Source organism: Heterocephalus glaber, unplaced genomic scaffold, assembly GCF_053883595.1.
Source record: "Heterocephalus glaber isolate CG9 unplaced genomic scaffold, H.glaber_assembly_v1.0 deba00001788, whole genome shotgun sequence".
In the NCBI taxonomy this organism is placed as follows: domain Eukaryota; kingdom Metazoa; phylum Chordata; class Mammalia; order Rodentia; family Bathyergidae; genus Heterocephalus; species Heterocephalus glaber.
The window spans coordinates 106261-121644 of record NW_028258471.1 but is presented as its reverse complement, the minus strand read 5'-3'; positions in this window follow the sequence as shown (position 1 = coordinate 121644).

Genomic DNA, 15384 nt, shown 5'->3' with positions numbered 1-15384 from the left:
ACACTCTCCTGAACAACCAAAGGGTCACAGAGAAAATTAAAGAATTAGAGAGTTTTTTCTACAAGTAAATGACAATGCCAGTACAACATAAAGGAATCTATGGGACACAAAGAAAGCAGATCTACGAGGGAAATTCATAGCACTGAATGCCCATATTAGGAAAACAGAGAGAACTCAAATACACAACCTAATACAGAATCTCAGGCTCCTAGAAAAAGAACAGCATAACAAACTCAAAGCTCACACAAGAGAGGAAATTATAAAGATCAGAGCAGAGATCAATGCAATGGAGACTAAGAGAATGATACAAAATAATCAATGAATCAACGAGTTGGCTTCTTGAAAGAATAAATAAAATCAATAAACCTTTAGCCAACCTTATCAAAAAAGGAAAGAAAAGGCTCAAATCCATGTAATTAAGAATGAAAAATGTGAAGTCACAACAGATCCACCAGAAATCTAGAGAATCACCAATACCTACTTCGAGATCCTATACTCTAATAAAGTGAAAAACACAGAAGAAATGGACAGATTCTTAGATAAATACAAATTCCCAAAGTTAAATGAAGAAGATTTAAAAATTCTAAACACCCCAATTACAATGAGTGAAATTGAAAATGTAATTAAAAATTTACCAACAAAGAAAAGTTCAGGTCCTAATGGCTTCACTGCTAAATTCTACAAGACATTTAAAGAAGAACTATCATCATTACTCTTTAAACTCATCAATGAAATTGAAAGGGAAGCAGTACTTCCAAATTCATTCCTGGAAGCAAGTATTACTTTGATTCCAAAACCAGGGAACAACTGAACCCAAAAAGAGAACTACAGGACAATCTCCCTAATGAATACAGATGCAAAAATCCTCAACAAGATACTGGCAAACAGAATACAGAGGCTCATCAAGAAGATCATACACCCTGACCAAGTCGGATTTATCCCAGGGATGCAAGAATGGTTCAACATTCATAAATCAATAAATGTAATACACTATATTAACAGAGTCAAGGACAAAAACCATATGATCGTTTCAATAGATGCAGAAAAAGCTTTCGACAAAATCCAACACCCATTCATGATAAAAACGCTACAGAAAACTGGAATAGAAGGTATTTATCTCAACCTGATTAAGGCTATCTATGAAAAACCAACAGCCAACATCATACTAAATGGTCAAAAACTGAAATCCTTCACACTCAAATCAGGAACAAGACAAGGATGCCCACTATCACCACTCCTGTCCAACATAGTTCTGGAAACATTAGCCATGGCAATTAGACAAGAGAAAGAAATAAAAGGAAGATAGGAAAGGAAGAAGTTAAACTGTCAATATTTTCTGAAAATTTGATACTTTACGTAGAAGACCCAAAAAACTCTACCAAAAGACTTCTAGACTTAATTGACAGATTCAGTAGAGTAGCTGGATATAAGGTCAACACTCAAAAAAAAATAGCTCTCTTGTATACAAATAACAGACTCACTGAAAGAGAAATTAGGGAAATGATTCCTTTTACAATAGTATGCAAAAAAATGAAATACCTAGGAATCAATCTAACAATGGAAGCAAAAGACCTCTATAAAGAAAACTACAGCACTCTGAAAAAAAGAGATAGAAGAAGATATAAGAAAATGGAAAGACATCCCTTGTTCCTGGGTAGGAAGAACAAATAGAGTAAAAATGGCCATATTTCCAAAACTGCTATACAGACTTAATGCAATGCCAACTGAAATTCTAACAATATATTTCACAGAACTAGAGAAAACAATCCAAAAATTCATTTGGAACAAGAAAAGACCTAGAATAGCAAAAGCAATTCTAGGCAACAGAGACATGGCAGGGGGTATCACAACCCCCAACTTGAAATTATACTACAAAGCTACTGTGAGAAAACAGCATGGTATTGGCTAAGAAACAGACCCAAGGATCAATAGATTACAAGATGCAGAAACAATTCCAGACATACTCAGCCACCTCATCTTTGACAAAGGAGCCAACCCTCACTGGAGGAAAGATAGCCTAGTTAATAAACGGTGTTGGAAAAACCGGATTTCAACCTGCTAAAGATTAAAACTAGACCCATATCTATCACCTTGAACTAAACTAAGATCACAGTGGATTAAAAATCTAAATATTAATACAGAAACATTAAACTTGCTGGAAGACAAGTTAGGTAGAAATCTTGAAGACATTGGCATAGGAAGAGACTTTATGAACAAAAACCTCAGTAGCATGGGAACCAGCACAAAGAATCAACAACTGGGATCTCATCTTATTAAAAAGCTTCTGCACTGCAAGAGAAACCACCAACAGAGCTAAGACACAACCTACAACATGACAAAAAAATTTTAGCAGCTGTACCTCAGAAAAAGTACTACTATCTAGAATATACAAAGAACTTAAAAATATCAGACCCTGAAAATTTAAAGACCCAATTCAAAAATGGGCATCTGAAATGAATAGACATCTCTCAGACAAAGAGGTAAAAACAGCACATAAACATATGAAAAAATGTTCAACATCACTGGTCATTTGAGAGATGCAGATGAAAACACCACTGAGATTCCACCTCACCCCAGAAAGAATGGATGCTATCAAGAAATCAACCAATAACAAATGCTGGCAGGGGTGTGGGGAGAAAGGAACCCTTCTCCACTGTTGGTGGGAGTGTAGACTGGTGCAACCACTGTGGAAATCAGTAGGGAGAAACCTCAAAGAACTAGGGCTGGAGGTCCCATTTGACCCAGCTATTACCATGCTGAGTATCTTCCCAAAAGAATTTAAAGGATCATACCACAGAGATATAGATGCACCCATGTTTACAGCAGCACAATTTGTAATAGCTAAAGCTTGGAAACAGCCCAAGTGCCCATCAACTGGAAACTGGATAAAGAAGATGTGGTTTTTTAATAAAATGGAGTACTACTTAGCTATAAAGAACGAGAAACTAGAGACATTTATAGCTAAATGGATGCACATTGAGGCCATAGTCTTCAGTGAAATAAATAGGACATGTGTGTAAATACTGAATAGTTTCTCTGGTGTGAGAAACTGAAAGTGTGAATAAGGACCAAAATGATTAAAATGAATAACTGATAATGTGAAGTAGGAAGAACAGGTCCAAAGGGGTAGGGGTAGTGGGAGGGGAAGGGGAAAGGAAAGAAGAGAAAGGAAAAATTATGAGAAAAGGAAAAAATGGAAACAAAGTCTTTGTAAATAGGGAAAGGTGGAGGGGGTGAAGGGTGCACAGGTAATGGGGAAAACATAAGAACCAGGATACATCATGTACAGGTCCAAGCACCCAATGACAAATGTAAACGTATTGTATACCTAAAATGTACCAAAGAATTTAAGAAAAAAAAAAGAATCTAAGACAACACAGTGGAGGGTAGGGCAGTGTGGACATGATAGCTAGGAAAGAACATCACTATTGTGATTTTCTAATGAGAAGAGATGAAGTTAAATATCTTTTTCTTGTTAGTGAAGCATATTGGAAATATTCTTGATTAGTGACTCTATGGGTGAACAAGACACACCAGAGTATTGAGTTTTGGCAGGCACAAGTCTTTCAAGGAATTGGTCCATCTCATCCAAGTTATCAGATTTGAGCACAGAGTTGTTTGTAGGGAGAGGATGGCTAGAAGAGGCTACAGTTGGGTACTTCCTTTAGCCCAAGACAGCCAGGCTCTGGGGACAGTCTCTCCAGAGGGCAGGCCTTGTTTGGAAGGACAGAGTACTCTGGCAAGTTTCAAAATTGTTCCTTTCCCTTTCTCCTGCCAAAGCATGAGAAGATTTTTCTCCAGTATTTATTGTGAGAACCTCGCTGAGCTCCCAGAGGTAAAACCCACAAAGTGTGGATGGTCCCCTATGGTTGGTCCCCTGGAGTTTTCAACTCTCAGACTTGTCTATACTGAATGTTATGACTTATAGCTAGATGTCCCCCAAAAGCCTCATGTACTCATAGGTGGGGCTTTTGGAAAGTAATTGGATCATGGGTGTGTGATATTGGATTGGTCCACTGATGGGTTTATTTCTGGGTGTGATGTTGGGAGGTGAAGCCTGGTGGGAAGAGGTGGACCACTGTGGCATGACCTGGAAGGATAGGCAGAGCCCTCCTCCCTTGATGGCTGCTGCTTCCTGCCTGCTAAACCATGAGTTCTTTCTCCTCTGCCATTCTTCCCTGCTTTGGACCCAGACAACTGTAGACTGAAACCTCTACAAACTGCGAGCCAAATAAACCTTTCCTCAACATGTGGGTGTCAGATATTTTGTCACTTAGTTACTTGAAAGTAATTAAGACCCTGAGCCTCTGGCAATTTATCCATTACCGATCTTCCTACCTGAAACAGTACCCACTGTTGCTTCCACTCCTGAGTCTCCAGTGAGCCGCAACTCCATGCATCCATCTCTCTAGTCTCAGGCAGCAGTTTGCCCTGTGTCCTCACCTGCCTTATTGGCCTAAAAAGAGCTGATTTTTCTGTGCCTTCAACTTTTTACTTGTTAGGAAACAGTAGCAATTTCCAAGATCCATCTATGAAGAAGCACAAATTGGAAGTCTCCATTTCACTCTAGAAAACTCCATTTGAGGGACTGAACTTGCAACTCTCTTGCCTCACCCGTTTGTTATTTCGTATCTTCCATTTCTCTTATCATTTTCATGTCTTCCATTATATTCTGGAACACAGGAGCATATTTATAATAGTTGTTTTAATGTCCTTGCTGCTAATTCCATTGCTTGTATCATTTCTTAGTCTCTTTTCATACTTTTTTTTTTGGTACTGGGGATTGAACTTGGCAGGTCCTTGCATTTGTGAGGCAGGTGGCGGTCTTAGTCTCTTTTATAAAAAATTTTATTTTATTGGTACAATTTAGGTATACAATATAATGACATTTGTCATTGGAAATTTGCACCTTTACATAATCTCTCTTGGTTCTTATTTTTCCCCCTTCCCCTGCCCTCCCTTCAACCCCTCCATCCTTCCCTATTTACAAAGACTTTGTTTCCATTTTTTCATTTTCTCATATTAATTCCATTCCCTTCTTTCCTTTCCCCTACCTCTCCCACTTCCCCTTCTGCTTTGTCCCGTTTCTTCCTATTTCACATTATCTATTATACCTTTTAGTCCTTGTATATACTTTCAGTTTCTCACACTAGAGAAACTATTCAGTATTTACACATGTGTGTACTATTTATTTCACTTAAGAGTATGGTCTCAATGTGCATCCATTTAGCTAGAAATGTCTCTAGTTTCTCATTCTTTATGGCTGAGTAATACACCATTTTATTTTAAAAAAACCACATTTTTAAAATCCAGTCTCCAGTTGATGGGCAATTGGATAGCTGGGTCAAATGGGACTTCCAGTCCTAGTTCTTTGAGGTATCTCCATACTGATTTCCACAGTGGTGGCACCAGTCTACACTCCCACCAGCAGTGGAGCACGGTTCCTCTTTCCCCACAGCCCTGCCAGCATTTGTTATTGGTTGATTTCATGATAGCATCCATTCTTTCTGGTGTGAGGTGGAATCTCAGCATTGTTTTCATTCACATCTCTCAAATGACCAGTGATGTTGAACATTTTTTCATGTGTTTATTTGCTATTTCTACTTCTTTGCCTGAGATATATCTGTTCATTTCAGATGCCCATTTTTAGATTGGGTCTTTAAATTTGGGAGGTCTGATTTTTTAAAGTTCTTTATAGATTCTAGATAGTAGACCATTGTCTGAGAAACAGCAGGTGAAGATTTTTCCCCACATTGTAGGTTGTCTCTTCACACTGTTGGTGGTTTCTCTTGCTATGCAGAAGCTTTTTAATAAGAAGAGATCCCACTTGTTGATTGTTTGTGCTAGTTCATGGGCAACTGAGGTTTTGTTCATAAAATCTTTTCCTATACCAATGTCTTCAAGAGTTCTACCTAATCTCTGTTCCAGCAGGTTCAGCATTTCTATCTTAATATTTAGATCTTTAATCCATTTTGATTTTAGTTTAGTGCATGGTGAGAGATATAGGTCTAGTTTTAATCTTTGGCAAGTTGAAACCCAATTTTTCCAGCACCATTTATTAAAGAGGCTATCTTTCCTCCAGTGAGAGTGTTTCTCTCCTTTGTCAAAGATGAAGTGGTGAGTGTGTCTGCAGTTGTTTCTGGACCTTCTACTCTGTTCCCCTGGTCCTCAGGTCTGTTTCTTTGCCAGTACCATGCTGTTTTTATCACAGTAGCTTTGTAGTATAGTTTCAAGTTGGGGGTTATGATACCCTCTGCCATGTCTCTGTTGCCTAGAATTGCTTTTGCTATTCTGGGTCTCTTCTTGTTCCAAATGAATTTTTGGATTTTTTTCTCAAGGTCCATGAAGTATGCTGCTGGGATCTCAATTGGAATTGCATTGAATCTATATAGCAGTTTTGGACGTATGGCCATTTTCACTATTTTGATCCTTCCTACCCAAGAGCAGGGTATGTCTTTCCATTTTCTGATATCGTCTTTAATCTCTCTTTCCAGAGTGCTATAGTTTTCAGAAAAGAGGTCTTTGATTTCTTTTGTTAGGTTCATTCCTAGGTATTTCAGTTTTTTGGGTGCTATTATGAAAGGAATTCTTTGCCCTATTTCTCTCTCAGTGACTCTGTTGTTCGCGTACAGGAAAGCTATTGATTTTTGTGTGTTGACCTTGTATCCAGCTACTTTACTGAATTTGGTTATTAAGTCTAGAAGACTTTTGGTGGCGTTCTTGGGTCATCTATATAGAGTATTGTGTCATCTGCAAATAATGACAATTTGACCTCTTGATTTCCTATCTTTATTCCTTTTATTTCTTTCTCTTGTCTAATTTCCATGGCTAATATTTCCAAAAGTATATTGAACAGGACTGGCGATGGTGGACATCCATGTTTTGTTCCTGATTTTAATGTGAAGAATGTCAGTTTTTGACCATTTAGTATGATATTGGCTGTTGGTTTTTCATAGATGGCTTTTATCAGATTGAGGTAGAGACTATCTATTCCAATTTTTTGTAGGGTTATCATAAATGCATGTTGGATTCTGTCAAATGCTTTTACTGCATCTGTTCAGATGATTGTATGTTTTTTGTTCTTGCCTCTATTGACATAGTGTATTGCATTTATTAATTTGCATATGTTGAACCCTCCCTGCATCCCTGGGATGAATCCCACTAGATCAGGGTGTATGATCTTCTTGATGACCTTCTGCATTCTATTTGCCAGTATCTTATTAAGGATTTTTGCATCTATGTTTATTGGTCAGACTGGCCTATAGTTCTCTTTTTCGGTTGGGTATTTCTCTACTTTGGGGATTAAGGTGATGCTTGCTTCCAGGAATGACTTCAGGAGTATTGCTTCCCTTTCAATTTCATTGAAGAGTTTAAACAGTAGTGGCAGTAGTTCCTCTCTAAACGTCTTGTAGAATTCAGCAGTGAAGCCATAGGGACCTGGGCTTTTCTTAGTTGGTAAGTTTTTAATTACATTTTCAATTTCATTGATTGATATTGGGCTGTTTAGAATTTTTAGGTCTTCTTTTTTCAACTTTGGTAATTCATATGTATCTAGGAATCTGTCCATTTCTTTTGTGTTTTCCATCTTATTGGCATATAGGTTCTTGTCTTTTTTGTTTTTTGGTACCAGGGATTGAAATCGGGTCCTTGTACTTTTGAGACAGGCAGCATAACCACTGAGCTAAATCCCTGGCCCCAGGCATGTAGGTTCTTGAAGTAGCTATTGATGATCCTCTGGATTTTTGTTGGGTCCGTTGTAATTTCACCCTTTTCATTCCTAATTGCTTGGATTTGGGCCTTTTCTTTCCTTTTTCTGATAAGGTTGGCTAAGGGTTTGTCAATTTTGTTGATTCTTTCAAAGAACCAACACTTGGCTTCATTGATTTTTTGTATCATTCTCTTAGTCTCCATTGCATTGATTTCTGCTCTGATATTTATAATTTCTTGTATGAGCTTTGGCTTTGTCCTGCTCTTCTTCTTCTAGAAGCTTGAGGTTCAGCATCAGGTTGTTTAATTGGGCTCACTCAGTTTTCCTAATATGAGTATTCTCTGCTATGATTTTCCTTCATAAGACTGCTTTTACTGTGTCACATAGATTTTGATATGTTGCATTGCCATTGTCATTTAATTGAAGGAACTGTCTGATTTCTTCTTGAATTTCGTCTGTGACCCATTGGTTATTCAGAAGTGTGTGGTTCAATTTCCATGTGTTTATGAAATTTTTGCAGTTTCATTTTCTATTGATCTACAATTTCATCATATTATGGTCTGATAATATAAAGGGGATAACTTCAATTCCTTTGCACTTAAACACGTTCTATGAGTGAGTATGATGTCTATTTTGGAGAATGATCTATGTGCAGCTGAAAAGAATGTGTATTCTGATTTTGTGGGTGGAACACTCTGTAAACATCTGCTAAGTTCATTTGTTCAAGAGTTTGATTGAGTTCTAGTACTTCATTACTTATTTTTTGTCTAGTTGATCTATCTATTTGTGACAGTGGGGTATTGAAGTCCCCTACTACCATTGTATTAGTGCATATATGACTTTTCATGTCCATTAGTATTTGTTTTATATAGTTGGGTGCACTAGTGCTTGGTGCATAGATATTTATGATTGTCATCTCTTCCTCTTGGATTGTTCCCTTTACAAGGATGTAGTGTCCTTCTTTGTCTCTCTTAATCAGTGTGGGTTTGAAATCCACTTGATCTGCAAAGAGGATAGCTACTCCTGCTTTTTTGGGTTCCTGTCACATGGAGTATTATTTTCTACCCTTTAACTTTCAGCCTATGAGTTTGTTTTTGAATTACGTGCGTTTCTTGCATGCAGCATATTTTTGGATCTTGCTTCTTGACCCATTCTACCAGTCTATTTCTTTTGATTGGTGAATTGAGACCATTAACATTGATGGTTATAACTGAAACGCATTGACTTGTCATTTCAATGACTTTTTCTTTTTGTTGGGTTCTCCCCCTTTACATTTAATTTCTTGTCATGCCAGATGGGTTCATTCTGCTTTGCTTCCTGGGGTTGTGATCCTCAATGTCTGTTCCTAGGATATTGTGTAAAATTCTTTGGAGTTCTGGTTTGGTATTCACAAAGTTCCTATCTTATTTCTCCATCCAGTTTGAAAGATAGTTTTGCAGGGTACATCGATCTGGGTTGGAGGCTGTTTTCCTTTAGGGCTTGAAATACATTACTCTAAGCTCTTCTTACCTTGAGGGTTTGGGCTGAGAAGTCTGCTGTGATTCTGATGGGCTTTCCTTTGTATGTGATTTGTTTTTTTTCTCTAACTGCCTGTAGAATTTTGTTCTTCTGCTGGGTTTCTGGAATCTTAATTATATGCCTATGTGTAGATTTTTTTCGTTCAAGGCTAGTTGAAGTCCTATATGTCTCACTTATGTGTATGTCAAAGTCTCTTTTTAATTACTGCTTTTACTTCTAGCTTTCAGGTTCATTTTCCTGCTTCATATGGCTAGTGATTTTTGACTGTGTGTCAAATGTGAATTTTATGTATTCATGTGCTGGACTTTGTTTTCCTTCAAAGAGTATTGAATGGTTCCTGTCCGGCTATTTGAATGACCTGGGGTTAATTTGGTTTTATTGTTTTATTTTGTATTTCTAAGTTCATTTGCCATCACTTTTAAGGAAGTTCTCATATAGCTATTACCCTAGAAAAATTTACCTCCACCTTTCAGGAATGGCCCATCCAGGGTCTCCTCTCTGTGCCCCAGGTAATCAGTGAGACCTCTCCACTCTGACTGGTGTAAAACTGAATGATCTTCAGTCCCATCTGAGATCAGAGACAGCTATTTCATAGCTCCTTGGTGATTGCTTTTTTGGAAGTTGTTCTTTTTGAGCTAAGGAAATTTTACTACATACATAACCAGGCTAGGCTTCAGACTAAATCTCAAGAAAAATCTCTTGAAGATTTTTAGAGCTTGATATAACTTTATTTTGTTTTAATTTATTTATTTGATTTGTTTAGACAGGGTCTCAATATGTAGTTCAAACTGGGCTTGAACTCACTATGTAGCCCAGGCTGGCCTCAAAGTCGAGGCGATCCTCCTGCCTCAGTCTCCTGAGTGCTGAGATTACAGGTGTGTGCCACCACACCCAGCTTCAGTATAACTTTTGCAAACTCCAATCTCTGTTGGGTTTCTCCTCCATGAGCCATGGTCTAGGCATTATCTCCGACCAGAAAGCCTGGGTGATGGAAAGTATCACTTTACTTATTCCTCACTTCTCAGGATCAGGGTTCTGTGTGACTCACTGGCCAATGGATCATCTTGCTTTCTTATCATGGGAATATAAATACCTGATCTAGTTTGTTGTTGTTGTTTGGTTTTTGGTTTTTGGTTTTTTGGTTTTTTTTCTTGTGGCCCTGAGGATTGAGCCTATGGCTTTCACGTAACATATAGGCCCCTCTTTTTTTTTTTTTTTTTTTGAGACAGGGTCTTGCTAAGTCAATAAATTGCCCAGGCTGGGCTCAAGTTTGTAATCCTCCTGCTTCAGCTTTCCAGAATGCTGGGATTACTTTACTGTTATATTTGATTTTCCAGCAATGGATTACCAGACTGAAGGAAAACTCAAACAAATGGGGAAAAGGCCCCTCTCCGCACCTCAAAAAATATAGAGAGAAGAAAACATTTTTAAAATTTGTAATTAAAATCCTCAGAAAGGTAAGAGAAGTTACTAAACCCTGAAATAAGAACAGAATGTCATGAAATTGTTCTTAAATACAGATAATAAGAACGCTTTTGAAATTGAAAATATGCTAGCAAAAATTTAAAAATCAGTAGAAAATACCAGAGGTACAACTAGAGTTCCTCAAAATTGAAGAGGCCTGTATGAATTTATGGAACTGTACTGGAAGACAAATGTAGTAATTTACAGTGAAATATATAACTTTCAAGGATAATTGGAGGGTCTCATTAGCAAGAAGGCATATTCTCTTCTTAATAGTAAAACATGCTTGGGAAGTCTGATTATATCTGGATGGTTGTGTGATAAAGAGGGAGTCAAAGTGAAGATGAGCATTACATAGCCCTCAGAAACACTTTAATTAGACCACACTAGCCTGGAGGGTCACCCTCCTCCCTTGATAGCTATAAAGATCACCGCAGTTTTTCTGCAAAGGAGCAGTTATCTGGTATTTTCAGCTCTGCAGGTCATCTCTGAGGCAACTATTGATCACGGGATGTGCTATTACAGAGCAGGCAGAGACAGTAACAATGTGGTGATGTTCCTTCTATAGGACTTCATCCGGAAACCAGGCTCAAGGGGGGGGGCGGGGGGCTGGCTGCCCGAGCTCTCTCCCAGCAGTCTAGAAACACATTCTTACTCTCTGAATCCTGAATCCCCTTTCTCTAACTTCCTGAATTTCAATAATTGTGTGTGTGTGTGCATGTGCGCACATGTACTCACATGCATGTGTCTGTGCAGCACTGAGGAATGAACACAAAGCTTTATACATGCTAGGTAAGTGCTCTACCATTGAGCTACACCCCAGCCATTTTTAGTTTTTATTTTAAGACAGGGTTTTTCTAAACTGGCCAGTCTTGGGACTCTCTTGCCTCAGGCTGCTGAACAGCTGAGATTATAGGCGCTGGGCCCCAATAATCTTTTATAATATGTTATATCATTAAGACAAGAAAAAAAGATTCACTTGATTTTAGACTTAAACAACAGCACCTGCATTACGGTTATCTTTTTTTTTTTTTGAGACAGGGTCCCACTATGTAGTTCAGGCTGGCCTTGAGCTCATGCTGATCCTCCTGCCTCAGCCTCCTATGTGCTGGAGTTATAAGTGTGTGCCACCACACCTGGATGGGGTTAAGGTTCTCTTAAAGCACATAATTAATTAGCCTTCAAATCTCCTTGTTTGGACAACTACTTGGATTTTTGTTTTAACGAAGCATTTTTTTTGTAGAGCAATGGATACCAATGTCCTTCTCTTTCCATCCTCCCTCTCTTCCTTTCTTCTTTGTCACTTTCTTAAACTTCTGTATTTCTAGTTACATCATTTTTACCCCAACTGATCTTTTGGAGATACAGTATTGCAGTACAAGCACCAGGTGACGTCCACCTTTGTTTTAAAAACTGCCTGAGAGGAAAGACAGTAGCTGTCTATGGGGCTATAGCAAGTGTAATACACACTGATATGGGAGGAAAAATGAACAGGAAATCTAGCTGGACTAAAATCTGGTGTTTAGAGGGTGTTGAGGGGAGCCAGATTACTCCTGAATCATGGCACCTCAGCCCACCCCAGACCTGGTATGCTGGCCATCTTGGGAGAGGATGGGATTGATGGAGGGAGTGGACCTTCAATGATGGCCTGGCTGATTGAATAGACTCACAAACACTCTGACCACCCTACCAGGCATGGCAAGTGAGACAAATCCAGTGAGGCTGAAGGCACACAAGGCAAGATTGAATCACCATCCACTTGTCTTGTAAACAATAGGCTGCAGCACCAGCAACCAACAGGACTATGGGGAGAAGAGAGGGCTGCCTGACAGGCTCTGTGGGCAAGGCTGAGACAGATGGACACCTGTGGGCTGAAAGATGGTGAATGACACATGGGCCAGTGGCCTTTTGGTCATATATTAGACAAGGAAAGCCTGTGGAGGGGAGACATGGATATACCTGTGATATTTTTCCCTCCCAAATCAATTAAGGCAATCAAATTCTTGGAGGTTTTCAGTGGGTCATGCCTGGAGCATAGCTTGCAAGCAGGACACATGTTTGGAGGGAGAAACAGCCCTCATGGCTTTGGACAGACAACTGTCTGGCTCACAGGGGGAAACTGCTTGGGTGCTCATATCAGATTGTGCTTGCAATGTAGTGGGAATTGTGTCAATGCTGTGGATTAATGCTGTAGCAACTGTGCAAAGGTTTTTATTTTTGTTTCTGGTTCCATTTTGGTTGGTGTAGTCATTGTTTCTTCCCTTCTTTGATTTGGGTCATCTTGGTTCTTTTTTCTTTTCGTCTGGTTCTTGCTTCTTCATTGGTGTTGTTTGGTTAGTACATTTTTCAAGGTTTTTCTCCTTTGACTTGCTCCCTCTTTTAGTGCCTCTTGTCTTCTATTTTTTGACTCTCTTCCCTCCTGTTCTTTTTTCTCCTTTCTTCCTCATTATCTTGCCTCCTTGCCTTCTCCTCCTCCTCTCTACCTAACTGCATAAATATAACAAGGGCCTGTACAAGTGCATTGGAGAATAAAAATTAACCAGTGTTATAAACCAAACAGAATCATTCAAGGGCACATCAGGGTAATCCTTAACAAAATTGGACTTACAAGGTCCAAACAAAACGACCTACAAATATATTAACAGGTTCTGACAATCTCACAGCCTTCCTCAATCTCTAAATATACTCCCACCAATCTTCATGCCTCCCCTTGCCTACACAAATGCTTTCTCAAACTCACTCAACAGCAGACTTTACCCCAGTTGTAAAAATAATTCCAACAGAGTCCAGCTTCCTGTCTATTCTTTACCTATTCAAATTTCTTTTATTTCTCTCTTCCCATTGACATGGCCCCTTTCTTTCCCCTTCTTCCATCCTTCCTCCAACCCTCCACATCTCAAATGAGGCAGAAATTACAGTATAGCACAGTCTGTTAGGGATACTGACAAAATAAACTTTAAAGTTTATGGTTGATATACGGTTGGATCTGTTGATGCTGTCACAATCAGTAAAAATTCTCTCCTAACAACACGGTGGCATGGTCCAACCCAATTAAATTGAATAAGTTGAAGTGGTAAACAATACCTTTTGACAAATAAAGCCAAGAATACATGACTGGGAAATAGAACCTAACTAAAGAGATATTTGTATTAACAAAACACTCTCTTGACTCTATTTGACCTCAACCCCTCAACCCTTAGACAGACAGAAAGAAACACAAACACAAATGCACACACACACACACACACACACACACACGAATGTGAAAAAACAAATGAACAAAACGATCAAAGGATCATCCTAAATCTCTCACAGCAGATCCAAGGGGAACCAATGGAGAGGAAAGCAAATATCAGATAACTGAGCTGTAAAAAATAATTAAAGAGGAAGCAAAGAAATTTGGTAAGTTTCACAAAAGATAGTGGAGCAATAAAAAATTTAAAGAGCTGACCACAATGGTTCAAAACGTGAATGACAAATTTACCAAAGAAACAGACTCCACAAAACGGTGCCAAATAAAAATCCCAGAGATAAAGAATTCTATTAAATTCATAAACATCAGAAATGACCACTGTAAAAATAGGGATTCAGAAATCAAGGGAAAAATGGAAATACACAATGATTTACTCAGAAAAGCCTTAAAAACAAAAAGAACAAGAAAATTTCAAGCAACTACTATTAGATGATGCTAAAATGACTAACCTAAAGCTAACTGGAGTTAGAAATTAAAGGACAGCAGACATGAAATAAAACATCTATTTACAGAAACCATAGAAGAAAACTTACCAAGTATGGGAAAATAACTCAACATACATGTAAGCAAGGCTTACAGAATACCAAATAACTACAATGAAAAACGAAGCTTTTCACAACACATCAGAGTCAAAACCCCTGAAGTCCAAAGAGAATTTTTAAAGTTGTCATAGAAAACCCAAAAACCATTTATAAAGGTAAACCTATTAGGATTACATCAGATTTTTCAACGAAATGTTTAAAGACCAGAAGAGCTTGGAGTGAAGTGTTTCAAAGAAAACAATTTCCAAGCAAGAATAATATATTCTGCAAAAATTTCTATAAAATTTGGTAGAGAAATAAAGTCATTCCACAATAAAGAACATCTTAAGAGCCTCTGGAACAGAAAGCCAGCATGCACCAAAATATTCAAGAGTATCCCAAACAGAGACAACATAGCCAACAAAGCCAAAAAGTCAGTTGGAATAAATACATCAAACAAGGTGAGCAGTTAAACAAAAAGGGAAAAATAAAGGAGTCAATAACAGAAAAAGAATGCAATGACAGGAATGAGTCAATAACTTTCAGTAATAACTCAACATACATGCCCTCAACTCCCCAGTTAAAAGACACAGATTGGCAGGCCAGATGAAAAACAGAACTGAACAGTCTATTTCATTCAGGGCACTCATCTAATCCAAAAAGAAATTCAAAGACTAAAAAAAAAAAAAAATTGAAAGGATGGAAAACAATGTTCCATGTACCAGAACCCCAAAAGCAGGAAGAAGTAGCAATTTTATTCTAAGACAAAGTAAATTTCAAGCTAAAACTGATCAGAAGAGGCAAAGATGGTCACTACATATTAGTTAAGGGACAATCCAACAGGAAAAGGTAACAATTGTAAATATACAGTCAAACCTCAGATTGGGAGTAATGGTCTGTGGGTGTTACACAAGATGAGC